Consider the following 12,946-nt stretch of genomic DNA (forward strand, 5'->3'; position numbering starts at 1 on the left):
GGGTCGGTGACTTCAAATCCATTTTGGGACTTGACGTAAAAAGCCAAAAATTACTGCCGAAATTCAGCGTTCTTGGGCCCAAGTCGTATCCCAGCCTACCTCAGCTACTCGATCGCTTCCAAAAATGACAGTCTTTTATTCACTTCTCGTAAATAACCGTCGATGTCGGCAACTCTCTCGCTAGCCCTGTGTACGATGCTGTGTGTTAGCTGTAGCACATAGCATCGTACGCAGGGCTAGGGTCAACATGGGGTCGCAGCCATGTTGCCTCAAACTTATTTCTGTCTGCACTCAAAACTCAAAAATGTCGGATATGAACCTGAAAAATCTATGCAATTTTGTCAAACTTCGGCGAAATTTCAGCCTATAGACAAAATTTCATCTAGGTAAGGGACTGGTCAGTTTTTTCAGCCTGGGGGGGGGCCGGTGGATTCATGGGGGGGGGGGTCACCATGTTTTTGAAATGCCCAATAGGGGGGTCAGTGTGTTTTTGTATTTTGACACAGGCTCATCATTGCCTAAAATGCTAGTGTCAGCCACAAAATTCATCATTGAGTTGTATTTTTCGGCGCGCCCTTCGGGCGCGTAACTTTAATAATCAGTCATATTTTTCAGCACGCCCAACATATCAGCATACATACATCAGAGATATCTGTATGTTCAATATTTTTCAGCGTGCTCTTCAAGCTCATAACTTTAATATATCATACATCTTTCAGCATGCCCTTCAGGTGCTGACTTTAATATACAAGGCATATATATCAGAGATATCAGGATGTTTAATATTTTTTGGCGCGCCCTTCGGGCGCCATACTTTCAGAGATATCTTGATGTTTGCCAAGTGAAAGTGTACCATTATGAAATCTGCATTTCATATGAAAAGGATGACAAATTCCTGATACTTTTCTGTTCTCTCTGTGAGAATTCAGTATGAGAAAGCAACATGCACAAATATTTCACAATATATATTTGATACAGTGACTTATTTTAGAGATAGAAAAATGACAAGATATCTTTCCTTCTCATTGATGCAATTATTTTCCTTTGTTCATAGGTTTTCTGTAGAAAGATGCTTTTTTATGAACAAAATAACAGTTAAAAATGGCAGTTTTAGCTGTGCTTTTATGGTTTCAATGTTACACAGAAAAGGTCCTCTCAGACACTGTACACATCAGATTTGGCTAAAAAAGCTCTCTATGGCTCCTCAGTAGATTTAATTGGATGGTTGGCAAGTCTTAACACCCATCAAAGTTTTTGATTCACTGCTTTTTCCTCTTTGATATTAATGATGACATCCATTTCTGTACAACAGTTCAGGACATCTGGTTAAGCAGAGAAAGTGTGAAATACAATCACAGCTCATTCAAAATACAAGCTCATTCAAAATGTACTGTATTTAAACTTTAAGATTGACACTTTGAAATTCCTATCTTACAACTGACATGTCAACAATTTCACTAAAACATAGAATGACTATTTAAAATATAAATATATGTAAAATGTAAAATATAATATATATATATTATATATATATATATATATATATATATATATATATATATAATTTATGTCCATCTTTTGTTTTACCTTTGTCGCGCCCGGGGGGGGGGGGCCACTCTGTTTTAGAAATTTGGAATAGGGGGGGTCACCCTGTTTTCAAAATTTGGAATAGGGGGGTCAGCCACTTTTTGACGTCGGCAAAAAATAATCCACCGCCCCCCCCCCCCCAGGCCGAAGAAACTGACCAGTCCCTAAGGTAAATTTTACTGAAATTTGATCGACAAATAATCCTGAGCTTGACGTGACAGCTCGCCTTCTCCGGGAAGTCAAGCATCCAGCTGCCCATACACAGTTGGCAGGTTTATGAGATTGTTTTCAAGCGACGGCGGCAGACCGTACGGGGCTCTGGATATGAACATACCGCCGGTGTAGCTGTAATAACTGTTGCGTTGTTTTAGTGCCCACGGACGAAGTCCTGGGGGAGTTACACCCGTGGCCACTTTAGTGTTGATTAAGCCTGTCTGGCATGGTGCAAGCAGAAATTCTGTTTGTATAAACGAAACAAAGTGGTGGTCGGTGTAATAAATGTACGGTTCACTATCGGCACCCCACTGTTAGGATTGAGATAACGTTCTACTAAAATGTCTCGCCTGCCCAATTCAAATCGATGACAACACTGCACTGTAGACACACTGTAAGTCTGCACTCCGACAATGAACATCAATAACAACGGTCGCGAATATCATACGGGAAAATCCTTCAGTAAGGACGTGGGCAGCTTGAATGTTCAAAATATAAGACATTGTGGTGGCAATTTGGCATCTAGCGAGGTACCACGAGGAGCTACAAAAAACAAGCGAGCGACCGTTTTAAGATAAGCGTAGAGGGAGCCAGAAAAGTTTGGAAGAGATATACATGTATCAGGACAGGTTCCCTTCAACCGGGATGAGAAAAGTGTCGTTCATGGTTACACACATGTGAATACATGTACATGTAAAATGCTACCCCGACTGTACTTTACTCTTACCTTTCCGTACCAAGTGAAATTGGAGTAAGTTTATTCACGGTTTGTAGGAAAGAAACATGGCTTAGTGCAAGTGAATGTTTATTTCGAAAGTTTTGCAGTCAAGACGGGCGATGTCTGTAATTTAATTGCTAACATTTTCAAAGTGGCATTTTCTCAATTCCCGCATCTGAACAAAGTCTGAACACGACACTTACGATACACGCGCTATAGTATCGTTGGTATTCATTCACTGCAATATTGAAATCGGCACAAAATGTGTGATATTCTGTAACACTGACTGCATTTGAAACACATACCTAAAACTAAATACTGATAGGGCAAATGCTGTGGTCAACATCATTTGTATACAGTGTATTTTATAATCACTCCGTAATTTCAGGCTAATCGGCGTGTCCATGGGGTACCATAGTAGGATCATTATCACCACTGATACAGGGTAAAGTAACCGTTTTATCACCCTTCTGCAGACAGAATTTCTGCTTGCACAGACAGGCTTGATCAACACTAAAGTGGCCACGGGTGTATAGGTTTGGTCATGTCAGTCCGTCCGTCCGTCCGTCCGTTCACGCAGATATCTCAGACATGCCCTGGTCAATTTCTTTCAAACTTTGCACAAGAATAGTACCCAACCCCATACAGATGCACGTCGATTTGTTTCACAATGCGATCGAATTTGGCCGTGTGTAAGGACTTTTTAGTTTACACCTCCATAGACTCCCATGTATAAGGCAGTTCTCCATAGACTCCAATGTATAAGGCCAAGAAAAATAAAATTTAGTTTCTCATCGTATTCATATTGCCTAAAGGATGCAGTGACACAGTTTTTTGTCCCCACGGATAAAGTCCAGGGGGCTTATAGATTGGGTCATATCCGTCCGTGAGTCCATCAGTGAGTCCATCGGTTCACGCAGATATCTCAGACTCTTTGACAAAATATCATGTGACCTTGGTGACTTTGACCTCAAATATACATTATTGTCCATAACTCAGTAACCACAAGTGCTAAACCTTTCATATTTGGTATGATGGGACACCTTATGACGCCACATATTGTACCCATTAATTATGCGCATATCTAATTTTGAGCGAGCCAATAGAGCTAGAGGTCTGATTTTTGGTATATAGGGATAAATTAACAATACATTTGTTTGACAAAACGTCACGTGACCTCAATGACCTTTGACCTCAAATATACATATTTGTCCACAACTCAGTAACCACAAGTGCTACACCCTTCATATTTGGTATGATAGGACACCTTATGACACCATATATTGTACCTCATTAATTATGCGCATATCTTATTTTGAGCGAGCCAATAGAGCTAGAGGTCTGATTTTTGGTATATAGGAATAACTTAGCAATACAATTATTATGACAAAATGTGACGTGACCTCAATGACCTTTGACCTCAATATATATATATATTTGTCCACAACTCAGTAACCACAAGTGCTACATCCTTCATATTTGGTATGATAAGACACCTTATGACACCACATATTGTACCTCATTAATTATGCGCATATCTAATTTTGAGCGAGCCAATAGAGCTAGAGGTCTGATTTTTGGTATATAGGAATAACTTAGCAATACAATTATTATGACAAAATGTCACGTGACCTCAATGACCTTTGACCTCAAATATATATATTTGTCCACAACTCAGTAACCACAAGTGCTACACCCTTCATATTTGGTATGATGGGACACCTTATGACACCACATATTGTACCTCATTAATTATGCGCATATCTAATTCTGAGCAAGCCAATAGAGCTGGATGTCCGATTTTTGGTATATAGGGATAACTATAGGGTAGAAATCTAAATATGCCCATCTAAATATTAGACATCTACCATCGAGAACAAAAAAAATTTGCTGTAATTTGAATATTTAAGGAGTTTAAGCAATTTCCACTATAAATAAAGAACCCCTGCCTCAAACTCCACAAAAGTTGCTAGACATATTTTGCCGTTGTCATGCCATTGCTTCGTTTAATAACCAGTTAATCAAATGCCTAATTGACAGGAGGAAATTCAAGACCATATTTGAATAGTAGTATATATTGTCCTCAAAATAACTCTATCACGGCCCAAGTACTCATTGCCTTCAGCAATACTGCCTTGTTAGTATTGTACTTGGGCCTCAGCCCAAGTACATTTGTTTTCATTCCGTGGGAAAAAACTCTGTAAGGTATAACCATTTCTGGCTGAGACCAGGGAGGGCAAAATGTCTTGGCTTCATCTTTCTTGGCATAATAAATGGCGTAATGATGTTAACTGAATTGAAGTGCTGCTCTCAGCCAGTCTTGAATAAGTGAGATGTGAATATTAATTCTTCTCTATCTGAGTTTTTGCCACAAAATCTTCTGAATATAATCAAAATGTGCATCGAAATGCAACAATTAATGCACCCTCCGTTTCCTAGGCGATGGCACGACCCTTGCTACACCCACTGGACGAGCCAAAGTGGGAGGGGTAATTTCAGTTTGGTCGAACAAGAGGGCTCGAGACCAGAATTTAACATTTAAACTTGGAACATGATTAATCGCTGACAAGATGTGGACTAGATGTTAATCAAAGTGAAAGTGTAAAAAGGAAAGGTTTTATATCCGGACACAATGAAAAACATTACGACTGGAAACTGTACCCCCAGTTGAGAATAGTAATGCCCACAGCGATGGAGAACACTTATCCTTGAGCTGAGAAAACCAGACCATCATTTCGAAATAGAGCTGCAGATTCGAGAAGCTCGTTCAAAATAGCTAGGTACACCCCATAAAGGGTGGTTCGAGTTTTGAGGGCAAATTTTGCCTCCTTCATATAGAAATCGTACGTTTGTTTTTCCAGGAGAACACACCATTTGACACAAAATTTGCATGTAAAGGGGTCGCCAGTAAGCACGTGGTCAAATCTGGCATAAGAAACAATATGAAATGTTGGGTAAAGCCAGTCCAAAATAAACTGATTTGAACTTTTGTGTTTTCTAATTTATACAACTGCAGTAACATTACCTTTTTTTGACAACATCACACAATGTAATACGTTTTGAAACTGAATACTCCGACGTATTCTGTGTCTCCTTTGCTAAAAAATACGGTATGCCGATTACCATGTAAGGAGATGATGACGTCAAGACAGATTTGTAGTGCGTTTGAACGTTTGGTCCTGGATGGTGCACGAACTTTTGTCAAGGTAGCTTGTGTATTTATTTCCTAAATGGGAGAGATTAGGGTCGATCTAAACGAAGGCCGAAGAATGTTATGATACTCTAAGCGAGCTGAACTCTAACGCAAATGGTTGGATAATTTGGAGGATGTCTAGAATGATCTCGTCTCATTAAGATTATTTGGCGGTCAGTATTGAATTTCAACTGCGTCACAAGTTTGCGAAATGAGTATTCCGTCGAACGGTCAACGAAAGATATTTTAGAAATCTGGAGACATGGCACATCGCATTTTTATTTTAGTATTTTATATTTTACAAAAGATTTAAGAAGCAATGATTTTGTCAAAAATTCTGAAAAAAATATAGGAAGATTTGATCGTGAACACATTTTCACTTGGGGTCAACTAGCCCTGCGTACGATGCTGTGTGTTCCGCTACAGCTAATCGCCCCGCTCACCACAGCCCTGCAAAGACCCGTACGTAGGGTCGGTGACTTCAAATCCATTTTGGGACTTGACGTAAAAAGCCAAATTACTGCCGAAATTCAGCGTTCTTGGGCCCAAGTCGTATCCCAGCCTACCTCAGCTACTCGATCGCTTCCAAACATGACAGTCTTTTATTCACTTCTCGTAAATAACCGTCGATGTCGGCAACTCTCTCGCTAGCCCTGCGTACGATGCTGTGTGTTAGCTGTAGCACATAGCATCGTACGCAGGGCTAGGGGTCAACATGGGGTCGCAGCCATGTTGCCTCAAAACTTATTTCTGTCTGCACTCAAAACTCAAAAATGTCGGATATGAACCTGAAAAATCGATGCAATTTTGTCAAACTTCGGCGAAATTTCAGCCTTTAGACAAAATTTCATCTAGGTAGGTAAATTTACTGAAATTTGATCGACAAATAATCCTGAGCTTGAACGTGACAGCTCACCTTCTCCGGGAAGTCAAGTACCCAGCTGCCCATACACAGTTGTCCATATGGCCAGGTTTATGAGATTGTTTTCAAGCGACGGCGGCAGACCGTACGGGGCTCTGGATATGAACCTACCGCCGGTGTAGCTGTAATAACTGTTGCATTGTTTTTAGTGCCCATGGACGAAGTCCTGGGGAGTTATAGGTTTGGTCATGTCAGTCCGTCCGTGTCCGTTCATATATCTCATCAGACATGCCCTGGTCAATTTCTTTCAAACTTTGCACAAGAATAGTACCCAACCCCATACAGATGCACGTCGATTTGTTTCACAATGCGATCGAATTTGGCCGTGTTAGAGGACTTTTTAGTTTACACCTCCATAGACTCCCATGTATAAGGCAGTTCTCCATAGACTCCCATGTATAAGGCCAAGAAAAATAAAAATTTAGTTTCTCATCATATTCATATTGCCTAAAGGATGCAGTGACACAGTTTTTTGTCCCCGGATAAAGTTCAGGGGGCTTATAGATTGGGTCATATCCGTCCGTGAGTCCATCAGTGAGTCCAACGGTTCACGCAGATATCTCAGTCATTTTGACAAAATATCATGTGACCCTGGTGACCTTTGACCTCAAATATACATTATTGTCCATAACTCAGTAACCACAAGTGCTAAACCTTTCATATTTGGTATGATGGGACACCTTATGACGCCACATATTGTACCTCGTTATTTATGCGCATATCTAATTTTGAGCGAGCCAATAGAGCTAGAGGTCTGATTTTTGGTATATAGGGATAAGTTAACAATATAATTTGTTTGACAAAACGTCACGTGACCTCAATGACCTTTGACCTCAAATATACATATTTGTCCACAACTCAGTAACCACAAGTGCTACACCCTTCATATTTGGTATGATAGGACACCTTATGACACCACATATTGTACCTCATTAATTATGCGCATATCTTATTTTGAGCGAGCCAATAGAGCTAGAGGTCTGATTTTTGGTATATAGGAATAACTTAGCAATACAATTATTATGACAAAATGTCACGTGACCTCAATGACCTTTGACCTCAAATATATATATTTGTCCACAACTCAGTAACCACAAGTGCTACATCCTTCATATTTGGTATGATAAGACACCTTATGACACCACATATTGTACCTCATTAATTATGTGCATATCTAATTCTGAGCAAGCCAATAGAGCTGGATGGCCGATATTTGGTATATAGGGATAACTATAGGGTAGAAATCTAAATATGCCCATCTAAATATTAGACATCTACAATCGAGAACAAAGAAATTTGCTGTAATTTGAATATTTAAGGAGTTTAAGCAATTCCACTATAAATAAAGAACCCCTGCCTCAAACTCCACAAAAGTTGCTAGACATATTTTGCCATTGTCATGCCATTGCTTCGTTTAATAACCAGTTAATCAAATGCCTAATGACAGGAGGAAATTCAAGACCATATTTGAATAGTAGTATATATTGTCCTCAAAATTACTCTATCACGGCCAAAGTACTCATTGCCTTCAGCAATACTGCCTTGTTATTATTATTATTATTATTATTAAATGGTTGTATGCAAATATACAAAATACAGAGATTGATGAACAGCTTCTATGAAAATGATCAATCCCAGGCAGAGGCATGTTCAAGTTGTTTTAACAGATTTAGCGTTCTACCTCAAAGTTTATTTCCTTTAAACTTTGTTTGACACACTTATCACAGAATTTGCGATGATAGATGTTGGCCTTTGATCTTGGCGTTGATCATAACGTCACAGCTATCAGTGTCAGCATGTTTCTTCCCGTTCATTAGCAAGTTCAAGGAATTATCATCTGGCCATTGTAAACTTGGAACTTAAAGTTTTTCCCCTTAGTGTGTCGGAATATGCCGCAATGTCAGAAACCAGTAAAGTTCTTGACTGGCTATGTTATATTCTTAATTGAGGAGACTCATGGTGGCCGACACAAGAGGGCGCGCTCTCTGCTGAAGTTTTTCCGTAAATCAACGAAATGAATTGGTTCATTTAAAGGTTAAAATCTCACTAACCTATACATGTTGGCTGCTGAGCACTCCAACTTCCTGTCGTACTGCTTGATGTATAGGATGGACCTGTACACGTGACCACGGCATGACCAGCGATGACGTATCCACTGGTAACACATTTGTGTGTACATACACTTCCTTGTGCGTTAGAATTTGTGCAACTCACAGAACGATGTTGTATATTTGAGAGTACAGGTTGACACCTACGGGCTGAAAATCAACATATCCTTTTGCTGTTCTGAAACTGTTATGGGTAGATTTTGACGATAAATTCTAGGGATGAGATACAATAATCCCTGTCAGAATACTTATTTTATATTTAATAAATATCTGTTTTAGAAACGGAGACAAGTGGGAAACAATTGAATGAAAGTGACTGAGCTCGTCCAGAGATTTAATTTTTTTACTTTTGATACAATTTACGGAGTATGTGATGAATTGATCTTACCTGTACATGTTGCAGCACCGCTCGACCAGTACATGTTACTGTTTCCATTTATTAGACATTCTCGACTTGTACCTCCGCTGAGATAATAACCAGGATTACATAAGTATGTGCACCTAGAACCGTAGATGTTACCATGACTACAGCTGATTGAGCCATCTGACGGTCTCCTCAGGGAAGAACATTGCTGTGCTGTAACGTAATAAATACGTCGGACACTCCATGACGACCGAAGTAAGTTTGATATGTACAGCAGGGCTCGAAATTAACTTTTTTCCCTGGTACCTACCTTTTTCTGAAGTTGTTAGCCCAGTGACAATTTTTGGTAGTCCATGCATATTTTAGTTGAGGGATATTGTTTTTTCATTAACGAGACACGAAAAAGCAATTTTTCATTATTCTGCCCATGAAGTGAATTTTCTAGTTATTTGATTTGAATACTGGCACACCTAATATCCAAAGGAAACAGGTATAAAGCCCAAAAAAATGTTTCTGGTCCTTGACATTTAGCAAATGTGATACGGCGACGTGGTTGTCTTTTCTTACATGTTTTTTTTAATTTCTTAACTATGCTGATTTGGCACTATTGACGCAACAATTATGGTCTTTTATCACTGGCTGCATAATACTTCCGTTTTCCTTTTAGCATTTTGGACATGCAAACAGGGATATCAAGAATAGCTGTACTGATGAGTATGTAACCCAAAAAGCCATGACGCGCAGGTTCTGGAATGACATACGCGGTGACAAGAAACGATCTTTTATGGCCTATTGGACAACAGTGATACTCAAAAGTTCGGTGACCTATTGACGATTCGTTTCACTCAGATTTGTACGCAAATGTTTGACAGTCGGCATGACAACGACCACGACCTTCTCAGCACGACTAGACATACTATAGCTGGGCTTAAATAGACCATGGGCTTTCTGTAGGCAGAGGCATATTGTCTGTGATTTATACATTATGATCAAAATGCAATGAAAACATTCGTTTTTCATCGGCCATCATTTCCTGTGTTTGTGATACAAGTACATCAGGTGAGATACTAAAACTTGGTTGCAAAGTTGCAATTTAGCTCGTTCCAAAGTGACGGACCCGATATGGCACGCCAAGTACCGACTGAATTTTATGTCCCGGTCTTTGGTAGTCCTTGTGGGCTACCATTTCATGGAATTTGGTAGCCCCTTGCAAAAGTTGGTAGTCTGTGGATGCGGGACTACCGCTAATGTCGAGCCCTGTACAGGTTTGAAGAATTATGTGTAGACTGAAAGACCCGTCGCTCGAGGGAGCGTAGAGAGCGCCCTTGAGCAACAGATCTTTCAGTCTAGATTAAATAGTGTAGTGTTAATTTTAGAAGATAACATATTTTAAAAGATAAAACTATAGATAGACTATATATTGTCCACAATCATACGTGGAAAGCAAATATTAATAACCCTATCTGCGGTAAACTCAATAATGATTCTTAATGGTATGAATGATATGAAGTAATCAATGAAAATATGTCTTGCACAGAGCTAGTGGTATGAAAGCTATTTGTCTCTAACTCGATGGCCTAGGGGGAGTTTCGTAAAGCTTGTAGAAAGATTGTTCTGATGAGTTGCAGAGTCATTCAAGTGAAAGCATTAATCTCAGCTTACCTGCCACAACGAAAGTAAACGTGCAGTAATCACTCCTGCAGAGTTCTTGGCTGGTATTGTATTGTGTGTTTTCCCGGTCGGAAATATGTGCCTGGCCCAGACCGGGAGTTAGGTAATACTTGCGTCACTCTGATATAGTTTAAACACAAAGTTGTAGATAGATGTTCTATGAGTCGAACGTAAAACTTTTAAGTAATTAACATAGACGTTCAAGCGAAGAAGAGGGCAAGCCAGGAAAGAGTTTGCAAATTTATTTAATGTTGACACCAAACGCAGTTTTAGTACAAAATGTTGGTCTATTGAAAATCACGTCTTTTTGATAAGTAGGCCTAATCTTTAAGATACACGACAGCGTACAATTCAAAGTTATGATAAACTTACAAAGCTGTGGCACTGGGCAAGACCAATACACTCTCCGATCGTAAGTACGAGTGCTTTCAATGTATTGTGTTCCGAGATTACCAGGACAGTATGTGAATCTTGCTCTTTCTGCAAGGCGAGAGGTAAAAAGTAGTTACATCGTTAAAACTTTCAACAAGATTTTACGTTGGGATAGTGTTTCAAATACTAATTCATAAAGTTATGGCCAAGTAATTTACCACAGAGAGAAATGAATCGTTAAAGACGAACTGTGTTAAAGGACGCATAGATTAAATTGATAAAACATTCGAATAACCAGATGTGAACTGAATGTGCTCACGTGTTTTACAACAGGTTCATTAATAGTAGTACGCTTCACAGAACAATCAGATATCTGTCATATCACTATATGTAGCAGGTTTTATCAACTTTCAGTACTCTTAGAGTTAAATCAGTAATTACAAAACTTTATTTAATATGCAAATGAACCCTTTATTAACTTCATACTACTCAATGCCACATGGGACAATTAGAAATCTATCAGATCAACATATGTAGCACCCTTCATTTAACTTAATGCTGTAATTTTGGAGTAATATCACCAATTACAAAGTTCATTAAATATGCAAATGACCAATTAATTAACTTGACACTTAAATATTTAATAACACAATTAGATATTTATCAGATCAATATCTGTAGCAAGTTTCATCGAATTGGGTGCCGTAATTTCAGAGTTATATACCTAATTACAAAGTTCATTAAATATGCAAATGAACCCTTAATTAACTTCACACCACTAAATGCTTTACACCACAGTCAGATATCTGTCAGATCAGTATCTGCAGCAGATTTCATCAAATTTGGTGCAGTTATTTCGGAGTTATATGACTAATTAAAAAGCTTCATAAAATATGCAAATGAGCTATTTATTAACTTGACACTGCCAATGCTTCTCAGTACAATTATATATTTATCAGATCAATATCTGTAGCAAGTTTCACCGAATTAGGTACCATAATTTCAGAGTTATGGCACTAATTACAAAAGTTCATTAAATATGCAAATGAGCAGACAATAGACATGACACTCACAGTATCATCAAAATGTTCTGAGACTGTCATCTGTGAAATTTTGTGCAGTTTTTCTTGATATATATCTACACTGTCATAACTGTCTCCATAGGGAAATCTTTATGTGAAAAAAATGATATTGCATAACTTCATTCATATGCAAGCCACACCAACCAATATCAAATTAGTTCTTGCTAGTTGCATATGGTACCTGTCTACCAAATCTGACTCGAATCTGTTCAGGCGTTTTGAGATATCGTTAAACAGACAGACAGACAGATAGACACTCACACACACACACACACACACACACCACACACACGGACAGACAGACAGACAGACATCACTAAGACATTATCCACGTGTGTGAACACGTGAGCTAAAAACGAAGGGCTCACATCAGAAATAGAAGAATACGACTGTAATATTGACTATCACATTCAAATGACGTCAGTGAATAATTTATCACACTCCATAAATATCAATTGGTAGGTTACAAATGAAGACAATTCAAAGTGTAAAGTTTTTCTTACGAACGGGAGGACTTCTCCGTTGAGTCGACGAACTCCTCCGTCTATAATCAAAGCATCTTCGACGACGTCGACGTCGAAAATCTACGACGAAAATCAGACGAGAACGTTGAAGGAACGAATGAAATAGTTAAATAATAACACATGATAGCAAGGGCATCATTAATATACCGTTAGAAGCACCACCACTTGAGCGGTCAACTAATCGTGATCTTG

The 12,946-nt window shown here is 38.9% G+C and overlaps 1 protein-coding gene across 1 annotated transcript in view; it reads right to left on the reverse strand.

Moving 5' to 3' along the window:
• The window catches only part of LOC139130693 (E-selectin-like), a 160,805-nt gene that overhangs the window by 117,632 nt on the left and 30,227 nt on the right, over positions 1-12,946 (reverse strand). Inside the window, exons 2-6 of the mRNA XM_070696443.1 lie at positions 12,734-12,814; positions 11,149-11,256; positions 10,768-10,896; positions 9,130-9,318; positions 8,685-8,891 (exon numbers count right to left, since the gene is read on the reverse strand). The gene's annotated coding sequence lies outside the window, so the exon portion shown is untranslated. The remainder of the gene's footprint in view (positions 1-8,684; positions 8,892-9,129; positions 9,319-10,767; positions 10,897-11,148; positions 11,257-12,733; positions 12,815-12,946) is intronic.

Source organism: Ptychodera flava, chromosome 4 (genome assembly GCF_041260155.1).
Source record: "Ptychodera flava strain L36383 chromosome 4, AS_Pfla_20210202, whole genome shotgun sequence".
Taxonomy (NCBI): Eukaryota; Metazoa; Hemichordata; class Enteropneusta; family Ptychoderidae; genus Ptychodera; species Ptychodera flava.